Here is a 10211-nt window from a genome sequence, read left to right as displayed (position 1 = left end):
TACATTTTGCAGCATTTCAATTTGGCGTTTTGAAAAAATAATAACATTTTCCCAAACGCCCTTGTATTATATTAAAAAAAAAAAAAAAAAAAAAAAAAACTTATAACTGAAGTCAGTAAATAAAGGCACCTTAAATGAATGAGCCTTTTAAGCTATCAATGTTTTCCCAGCAGTGTTGGGTAAGTAAATCATTTCGTAAATCATTAAGGGAACAATGCTCCTCTTATATAGAGGAGCTCTAACGATGTGGGATCAATTTCTGGTGGGACAACTGGTCGGGTCTGGGCCCACTTGGCAGGCTTTATCCACATCGGGGGGTTTCATACTCCCGGGAGTTGCTTCTAGACTATGTGCGGGATGGCGAGCTTGATCTGACAGAACACGATGACTTGGCATATGCAGGGATTAGGGCGGACCTGTCCCGCTTGGGGCAGGGCCCGCGTGATATCCCACTCTGGACCGTGGCGTCCGACGGTATGTTTTCTTATTCCTCTGCTAAGGCCTTTCTTAGGCCTGCTTTGCCCACTGCACCGGACCCGCTCTTAGCTAAGTGTTGGCGCAAGCACCTTCCTTTTAAGGTGTCCTTCCTGGCTTGGAGGGTGTTCCGAGGGCGGCTTCCCACGGATGACATCTTGGCCCGTTTCGGTCATGCGATCGTCTCGAGGTGTCGATGTTGTCCAGCCCCGGTCTCCGTGTCTATTGATCACATTTTTTATTCTGGGGAAATAGCAAGAGCTGTTTGGAGATATGTTTTGGCGTCCCTCGGCCTCTACTCGCGACACCGGAGTCTTAGGACTTTGATTGCGGGATGGGGTCGGGCGGGGGCGCGTAACCCTCTTTTGTCTTTTGTTGTTTGCAGGTTGCCGTATCTGGTGTTGTGGGAGCTGTGGAAGCACCGTAATGGGTGCATGTACGGCCGAGACACACCCAGCGTTGCACGGGTGATGCATGGGGTGGCAAAGGGGGTGGCGGAATGTCTGTTTAGGCGTTGGCCCATGCAGCATATCCTACCCTCTAACTGGAGGACTATTGTGGCATACTTGGAGGCACATGTGCCAAGGCGTGTTATTAGGACGGTCAGGTGGTCTCCCCCGGTTGCCGGGGCGTTAAAGATCAATCTTTCTCGGTCTTCGGCGGCTGGGGGGGCTACGGTCGTGGTGCGCAACCAGGAGGGTGGCTTTTGCTACTGGGTTGCGTGGTCTGGCCACAGGGAGCACGCCCGGGGCATGTTCCGGGTCCTTTTCTCTTGCCTGGAATGGTGCCTAGCCGGGGGAACTACTTTGATTGATATAGAGTCCACTTGGGCGGAGTTGGCCACCTACGTTGATATCTCTGCTCGTCCGCTGTGGATTCTAGATGATGTGGTGACCAGACTCCGTTTCCTGTGTTCCTGTGGGGTGGTTACTGCTGCTGTGTGCCCGTCTAGGGCCAATATGCCTGCACAGGCGCTAGCTGACTGGGCGGTGGATAGGTCGGGGGAGGCCATCTTCCGGAGCCTCAATGATCTGCCAAGTAGGGTCCGTGCTTTACTGATACATGATGATGTGCCCTATGTGTTTTTTGATATTGATGATCCCCCGTGATTGTACTTGTGCTTGTTGCTCGTTCAGTTGGAAATATGGAAAAAGAAAAAACAGAAAAGAAAAAGAAAAAAAAAGAAAAAAAAAAGAAAGAAGGGAAAATAAATAAAAAATAAAAATAATAAAAAAAGAAGGAAAAAAGAAAAAGATTGAGGGATTGAGTGGAAAGAATGACGGAAAAAAGAATGGAGTGAAAAGAATTGGAGTGTGAAAAATGAAAGTGGGGAGGAAAAGAAAGAGTGGATGGGAGTCAAAAACAGTGAGTGTGTGAGGTTCTCTGGGGGACCGGGAAGCCCTGCTATGCAGTGCTGAGTCTCAACGTAAGGTGCTGGCGGTACAACAGGGCACCCTAGTCCGGGCTGAACGGTGTGCCGGGCAGGATTTTCAAATCCGTTGACCTGGTCAGGCTTGCTGCTGGCCAATAGTAGCTGAGTTCCTTCTGGACTCCGGCGGGACGGGCTATTATATGGGGGGTTGTTTTTTGTTCGCGTCAGCCCGTTATAAACTTAAACACTCACCCGAGATAGATGTGATAGCTGGGTCATGGGAACAGGATGTTTGTTTGTTCTATCTTGTTTCTATTTTCTGCAGGTGATGTTTCTTTGACCTCGGAGGCATGAACTGGTCTTGGGCTCTTTTTGGTTTCGCCTTTGCAGGCATCTTTGGAAAGACCAGGTCTCAACGCCGATGCAAGCAGTAACAATTGCATCGTAGCCCTGGCTGAACGGTGGCCGGGTAGGTGTTTTTCAAATCCGTTGGCGGTAGCCCAGGCTTGCTGCTGGCCCATAGTAGCTAATCCCGTCAGGGTTGGTTCTGGTTCGTGCTGGTGCTGATCGGGAGTTCTGCTATTGCCTGCCTTGTGCTGCGTTGATGATTTTTTGGCCCGGGATCTACCTTGTACTTCTGTCTCAGGATGGCGTCCCATTACTTGACTTAGGCCTGCGTGCCATAGTTTATTGTATGGCATGCCGGGTTCTACAGGGCAGTCGATGGCGCTCCGGGAGGTGTTACAATTGTGGTGCACCCCGGCTAGGCGGCATTATGGTGTGTAGTCGCTGTAGTGCAACTGGCTGGGGGGGCCACGTTTGTGACACGCGAGGCCTCTATCCTCGCTACTTGAGATTTTGGGATTACATGATGGGCTGGGATGCAGTTACGCTGTACGTGCATATTTGGAGCAACATCTCGGCCTACTTGCTTGATTGACATACTCCTGCCTGCGATGAGTTAGTGCTAGCTATCGTAGGGCCTGGGGGCATTCATGTTAGAGCCCCGGGGGCCACTTTATGTTATCTCATTTTATTTAGCGTTTCTTTACTTAGTTTATTTTAGGATTTAGGCCATGTGGGGCCTAAGTCCGTGCAGACTTTGTTCTGGCTTCGGCCTTGCTTTTTAATAAAGTTCTTTTTCCTTGAAAAAAAAAAAAAAAAAAAAACTTATAACTGAAGTCAGTAAATAAAGGCACCTTAAATGAATGAGCCTTTTAAGCTATCAATGTTTTCCCAGCAGTGTTGGGTAAGTAAATCATTTCGTAAATCATTAAGGGAACAATGCTCCTCTTATATAGAGGAGCTCTAACGATGTGGGATCAAAATTGATTCCACATCAATTACGTTTGTATTATTATTATTATTATTATTATTATTATTATGCAATAATAAAATAGAATTTATAATAATACTAATACTAATAACAATAAAAATAATAAAAATGAATAATAATAATAATAATAATAATAATAATATAGAATTTATAATAATACTAATACTAATAACAATAAAAATAATAATAATAATAATAATAATAGTAATAATAATAATAATAATAATAATAATAATAGTAACAACAACAATAACAGCAACAATAATAATAATATAATTATTATAAATGTCTATATATCTCTTTTTACGTTTATTCACTAATAGTAAAAAGTTAATTTTACCAAACATTTTGATCGGAGATAAATGCTAAAAAAGTCGTTTGGTTCTTCAGTAGTTTGGAGCAACAGTTTGTTCCAAACCGCTGAAAACTGAAATGCTACATTTTGCAACATTTCAATTATTAATATTCATTTCATTTTTCAATTTACACAATTCTCGTTCCATTTTTAATTGATGATGTAGAATATTATTGTGACATATTTCTATTCCTTTTTTAGTTTGCGTTCCTTTTTTAATAGGATTTTGTTTGTAATTATAGTATATATATAGATATAGGTTATTTATTTATTTATTTATTTATTATTATTATTATTATTATTATTATTATTATTATTATTATTGTTGTTGTTGTTGTTGTTGTTGTTGTTGTTGTTATTAAGTTAATTCCGTTTCCTTTTTCATTTTTCCTTTTCTATTGGTTGGGAAGAAGTGTTTGGACAAGAATGAAAGAAAGAATTTGTTTTTAATAATAAGTATTGTTAGGAATAAAATGTAAATTTTGATGAGCTGTATGTATTTTTGAAAAATCAAGTTGTCCTCAATTTTATTCTATTTGAGTCAGTTTAAGTCTACATAGTATGGTGCACCCATATCATGCAACCCCTGTACAAGTCTGGAAGATCATAATTTATTTGAAGAAGTTAAGCGGGATTATGGGTTAACACAATTATGATGCAGATAAGTCACTAAGGACCATGCTAGAAAAGTTGGATGATACGCGTGTAAGCTATGCCAAATGGTCCTAAGTTCTTATCTCAAGTTAAGCATTTTTACCTTACTTGGGAGACTAAGGAGCACCGTATGGGAGACTAGGTACCACCGTATGGGAGACTAAGTAAATCGTATTGGAGACTAACCAACATGGGAGACTAGCTAGCTTGGAGACTAACCCAGATGGAGACTAGCTAGCTTTGGAGACTAACCCAAGAAGGAAACTAGCTAGCTTTGGAGACTAACCCAAGAAGGAAACTAGCTAGCTTGGGAGACTAACCCCAAAAAGGAGACTAGCTAGCTTGGGAGACTAACCAAGTTGGAGACTAAGTAAAAAGGAGACTAACCGAGTTGAATGCACAAGTCTCACAGAAGCCATGCACCAGATGAAGACACACACCAAGTATGGTGCACCAAGTTCAAAATCGAAACAGAGCATCTCACCATGAACAACTATGAAGTTTTTACAGAAGGTTCCAGTATATTATTCTACAAGGATCATGAAGGAGAAAATAACTGATATATTTTCATTTGAACATCAATCTTTTTACTGTGGAACCGGAGACGCTCGAAGGAGGCTGATTCACGGAGATATATTTTCATACTCAAGCAAGAATCAGCAGATGAATTATTTGACAAGAAATGTCAAGCTTGTCGTGCCGAACTTATTCAAATCTTGGAGGCTACAAAATTCAAGATACGACAACGGGCAAAATATTCAAATCATCTGACAAAAGGCGAAAAGACTTCTACCTAATATTTCAGATCAAGTTGACAATTTTATTTTGATCAACTACATACGAAGATGGACGATCGAGATCGAAAGTTGATCAACGGGCAAATAGCTTTCATTGGCTATAAATTGTCGAAGCAGACTTGAAGACAAGCACGATTTGAATACGGCTGAAAAATTAAGATATACAAGCAAGAGAAAAGCAAATATTCAAATCAGCCAAGAAGCAATATATTGAGCTATATACGATAGAATTCAAGTCTGAGTGAGATAAAAATTTTATCTCTTTGTAAACTTCTCTACTGAGTGTAGAAAGAGGGCGGAGTAACTAGAGAGAGTGAAAAACCCTGGTTGAGTGTAGCTTTGTGCGTAGCACTCGGTGTAAAGGGCAGAGTAACAAGGGGAGCTTGTGAAAACCCTGTGAGAGCGTAGCTTTGTGCGTAGTTCTCGTGGTGTAGGAGTACAGCTTGGTGCGAAGTACTCGGGAAGGCGGAGTAACAAAAGGAGCTTGCGAAAAACCTTGGAGGAGTGTAGCTTTGTGCGAAGCACTCGGAGAAGTGTCGGTGGACACTTATTCACTATTGTATCTGGGTGATCGAAGAATAGTGAATTTCCTCCTTGAAGGGAAAGGAGAATAGTGGAGTAGGAGAATTACACCATCTTCGAACCACTATAAATCTCTCTCTCTCTTTACTTACTGCTCATATATTCTGTGCATGCTTATTCTAACTGCGAACTAACCCAATTACGATTTATCGCATATCTTTAACTGTCTGGGTTTGATAGTTCCCACGTTTGCATGTAAGCCAAACTTTACATACATCATCTTTGAACCATATCAAGTGTTTCTAACGTGTTGCATGTTTAGAATCTCTCTTTGAGCACCGCACTATTAAGCATAACACTTTACCGCTATCTATTCCGCTGCACACTCTAAGTTGTTTAACTTGTTGATGCTTGTTACTTAGAGTTGAAATTACCAAAGTGTTATTTGCCTTGTGTGTTTTGGAAGAAAGTTGGAAAAGTTAAAGAAGTCTATTCACCCCCTCTCTAGACTTCTCGCCACCCTTTCGGGACCAACAAGTGGTATCAGAGCGGTTGTCTATTTGAGTCAATTTTGACTGCTAGATAGATCTCAAAATCTTTAAGATGAAGAGAGATATGGTTCTCACTCAAAATCTGTTTTTCTCACTTGAAAAATTTGATGAAGAGAGATATGTTGTTGTTGGGAATCGAACCTGAATATTTTTTTTAAGGGGAGACGCGCGTTTTTAATAAAACGACGTCGTTTTTGCATAATGGTGCATACGGATGCACAGCATAACTACTCATTAAATTAATGGCTCAACAAAATTTTAATAAGATAATGGAATCGGCCATGTATGTTGATTATTCATATTCATAGTGCAGCCCAATTGGGTAATTAATTCCATTAGCTAAGCGTTTCATTATTATTGACGTTAATTAAATAAACAAGAAATGTTGCAATATAAATACTACAACCAACCAAAATCATATAAATAAATTATGTTTATCAAAAATTGACATTAACTAAATATTATTATAAACACTAGTACAAAAAAGATCAATAAAATCGAATAATTCGCGTCCAAAGTTAGAACTTTGGACGCCTAAAGTGTAGTGCGGTGGCATTTTTGTAATTAAAATGTCACTATATAAATAATTTTATTTTTATTTTAATTTTAAAACAGTATAGGCGTCCAAAGCTCTGTACTTTGGACGCCTATATTAGAAGTCTCGTATAACACGCATCCAAAGTGTCAAACTTTGGACGCGTGTTTTTTTTATTTATCAAAAAAGCCCTAGCAAATCAGACACGCACCATCGTCTTCGATCTTCATCTGGTTCACCGACGCCGCCCCCAGCTGACGCCGACGCCCCCGCTCTCGATCTTCCCGTCCAGCGCAGTCCATCGCTGCCGCACTGGTCGCCTCCGCCTCCGCGATCTGCACGTACAGCCGTGTCCATCGTCGCCGTCAATCGCCGCAGCACTGGTCCACGCCGTCCCCACCGCTCCGGTCCTAGCCGCCGTCCCGCCGCTCCATTCCCCGCCGCCGTCCACGCCGTCCCCGCCGCTAACCATCGCTGCAGGTTAGTTCCTTTTTTCTTTATTTGTTTTTAATTTATTATATTTTGTAATATATTTTAAAAATTTCATTGTTTGTTTTAGTTTAGATTTGTTGTGTGTTATTGTATATGTTAGACATTCTTGTGATATATACATTATTTATCAAGTTTTTTCCCTCCCCCTTAATTATTTCTGTTAATTTCTTATATATACAATTTTTATTTTGCTGATGAAAAAAAAAAAAAAAGAGAGAAACTTTACACCAAGAATCTTTCTTGTCTCTCCTGTCTCTCCATTTTACCTGTTTATTTAAATTATTTTTCTTTTCATGCGAAGAAGCTAAAGATCCATCATGCATATTCTAGTGGAAAATCTCACTTTGAACATAAAATAAGAAAAAATGAAATGGAAATGTTGACTTGAGGTATACACTATACGCACCTTAAGATGAAAAAAGATATCTAGGGACTCAAATTTATGCACTGTTTAGATTTCCTAAATAACTATACTATTGCAATCTGCAATGTATTGACTCTTAGTTCTCTTGTTTTTTTTCTTCTCTTTTTTCATTACAGCTACCGGACAAATTACTTCCTCATGGTTGCTTTTATTCTTGGTAGGAGAGGCTAAAGTTGTTAGGCCATTACTTTTACTATTTTCTCTTCATTTGTAATCTTATGTTTCATCAATGGTATGCACTATTATTCTGATCATTGAAGATAATAATTGGTTTCTTGTAGCTTTTATACCAATTTTATAATTTGTTTGTAACTGTTAAACATGACCACTTAAGAAAAGATTGTCCTTTCCTGTTTCTTTTTGCTTGTGGACATTTTAAAATGGGTATTATGACTTACATAACAAATTAACAATACAACATATGTTTTATACATTTGATGGTTTGCTATTGGTATTCTTTTACTTAGCACCCTATCTCATGTTTTTCACTGCTATTTTCACTCTTATTAAGTTAAATAAACAATCATTCTTTTTTTTTTTTTTTCTTGGCCAAAGAGTGGAGCTCAATGGCCATCTTTTTTTTTTCTTTTTTTTTTTTTCAGTTTTTCTGCTTATGTTTCGTTAAATTGAGTCTAGACTGTTTCTCTACTATAATTTTTCCTAAAGAAGATCTTTCGTTTCTTTATTTTCTTTTCCACACAGACTTGTAGATTGTGATGCTCTCAAGAGGGCAATTGAAATAGTTTATGGTGCAACATTGCCTAGAGCATCAAAACCATTTGTGTATATGTTAACCATTTTACCCCTGAGCATGTTGATGTGAATGTACACCTCACAAAGAGAGAGGTATTGATGTTTAATAAACAGGTTAGCCTTTTGGCGGTTCATTTACTCAAAAGTCAACCTGAAAATGTGAGGAATGGTGTTTATTGCAGGAGAGATCTGTTTACAAAAATCGAAATTAGCTTCACCTTGGGGATAGAAGTGAAGTGCTGCAGTTGTTTTCACTAGTCCTTCTCCTTGCAGGTAATTTGAAGTACTAATTCATAGAAGAAAAAAGATCAAATACTAGTACAAAGGCCAACCCAATAATGTGTCTATTTATCTTGTCGTTTGGTTCGAGGATCCAGATGCAGCTTGGCTTGATAGTGAAGTGCACAAAATTATGGTGATAAAATAGAGATCCAGACAAGTGATGGCAAAAAGGTATTGCAAGTTGATATTCTCATTCTTTTATTTTGTCAGGTTTATTTAAAAATTGCTTTTTTGATAATTTAGATTGAAAATCAAATTTCCATTAACTTCTTTGCTTTATGGCCATCAGAGAAATAAAGTTATGTCTTAATTTATGATTTCATGGCCTTCATTGTTATTAAGAGCCAACAAGAAGAGTCTGTTGGGGTGAAAAATATTCGTGAGTATGAAGAAAACCAGCTCAAAGTTGTAGACCAGATGGCTGAAGAAAGGCTTAGCCTGCACAATCAGCAATCAAAGATTAAATATCAGTATGTTTTTTGCCTGATAGATTAACCATATAGATTAACCCTGGATAGATGTTTAGGAATTTGGGCAGTTTTGGTTTTTTGAACCTTAGAATGCTGTCTGGATAAAAAATTCTTTCGTTGTACAAGTAAAAGGATGTTGTTACTAATATTAGAATTGAAATTTTAGATTGGTGTATTTTAGTTGATAGAATTGGTGTGTAGTATACATCTTAAATTGATTAATGTTGAAATATATTATTTGGTAGTTATGCTGGGATGAACAGGAAAATATTGGTAGTTTTATAAAAAAAAAAAAAGTTTTTTTTTTAAAATTTTTTTTACTATACGCGTCCAAAGTTCAGAAACTTTGGACGCTTATAGTATTTTTTAAAAAATAAATAAACACTATATGCGTCCAAAGTTAATGAACTTTGGACGCGAGTTATCATTTTTCGCGTCCTAAGTTCTTCAACTTTGGACGCGAATAATCATTTTGCGCGTCCAAAGCTACTTTGGACGCTGATTGTTTATACAATCAGCGTCCCCGACATTTGCGTCCCAGCTACTTTGGACGCGAATTAGCCTTAACTTTGGACGCGAATGTCTGTTTCTGTACTAGTGAAAACACTTATTTAACTAATTAATTATTAAACTCTAAAAAGGAATAATTATTATATAATTATAAATAACTAATGTAAAAATATTATAAAGATGTACATAAAATAAGAGTGTAAAATATGTCTATCAATCATTCACAAAGAGGACTTTTTTTTTAATTAATTTTATTTTGTAAATAGTTTTGTTTTGATTGTTATTATTATTATTATATTATTATTATTATTATTATTATTATTATTATTATTATTATTATTATTATTATTATTATTATTATTATTATTATTATTATAATTGTAAATCTATTTTATTATTACATTATTAGTACTATTACATAATAACAATAATAATATTTTTCTTTAGACACTTTTATGTTGTGCAGCCAAACATTAAAAGAAAAATGTTTTATGAAAAAAAAAAAACTAAAATAAGAACACATTAATCTAAGACATCTTAAATAAGAACCTTTTGACTTCCCAATATTTGTCCACGTTAAAGGGAAACCAATTATGTTTGGAAAAAGCGCATTGCTCCTCTTATATAAAGGAGCTCAAAAGCTCCTTTTACCAAACATTTTCGATGTGGGATCAAAATGATCTC

The 10211-nt window shown here is 37.7% G+C and overlaps 3 long non-coding RNA genes across 3 annotated transcripts; 2 read left to right on the top strand and 1 right to left on the bottom strand.

Annotated features, from left to right (window-relative positions):
• The first annotated feature begins 3859 nt into the window (after positions 1-3859).
• On the top strand, positions 3860-8532 carry LOC109150233. The gene is made up of 3 exons (XR_002049109.1): positions 3860-3870; positions 7674-7684; positions 8430-8532. It is a non-coding gene; the product is annotated as an uncharacterized LOC109150233 (long non-coding RNA).
• On the bottom strand, positions 5015-8299 carry LOC109150232. Its single transcript, XR_002049108.1, has 3 exons — positions 8211-8299; positions 8002-8003; positions 5015-5024 (listed from the first exon to the last, which is right to left on the bottom strand). It is a non-coding gene; the product is annotated as an uncharacterized LOC109150232 (long non-coding RNA).
• A 145-nt stretch (positions 8533-8677) lies between the features above and the next one.
• LOC109150231 lies at positions 8678-9193 on the top strand. Its single transcript, XR_002049107.1, has 3 exons — positions 8678-8718; positions 8890-9017; positions 9184-9193. It is a non-coding gene; the product is annotated as an uncharacterized LOC109150231 (long non-coding RNA).
• Positions 9194-10211: the final 1018 nt, after the last annotated feature.

This window comes from Ipomoea nil, unplaced genomic scaffold (genome assembly GCF_001879475.1).
Source record: "Ipomoea nil cultivar Tokyo-kokei standard unplaced genomic scaffold, Asagao_1.1 scaffold2219, whole genome shotgun sequence".
NCBI classification, from domain to species: Eukaryota; Viridiplantae; Streptophyta; class Magnoliopsida; order Solanales; family Convolvulaceae; genus Ipomoea; species Ipomoea nil.
Note: the sequence above shows the minus strand (reverse complement) of the source record. Positions and strands in the feature narration are given on the sequence as shown.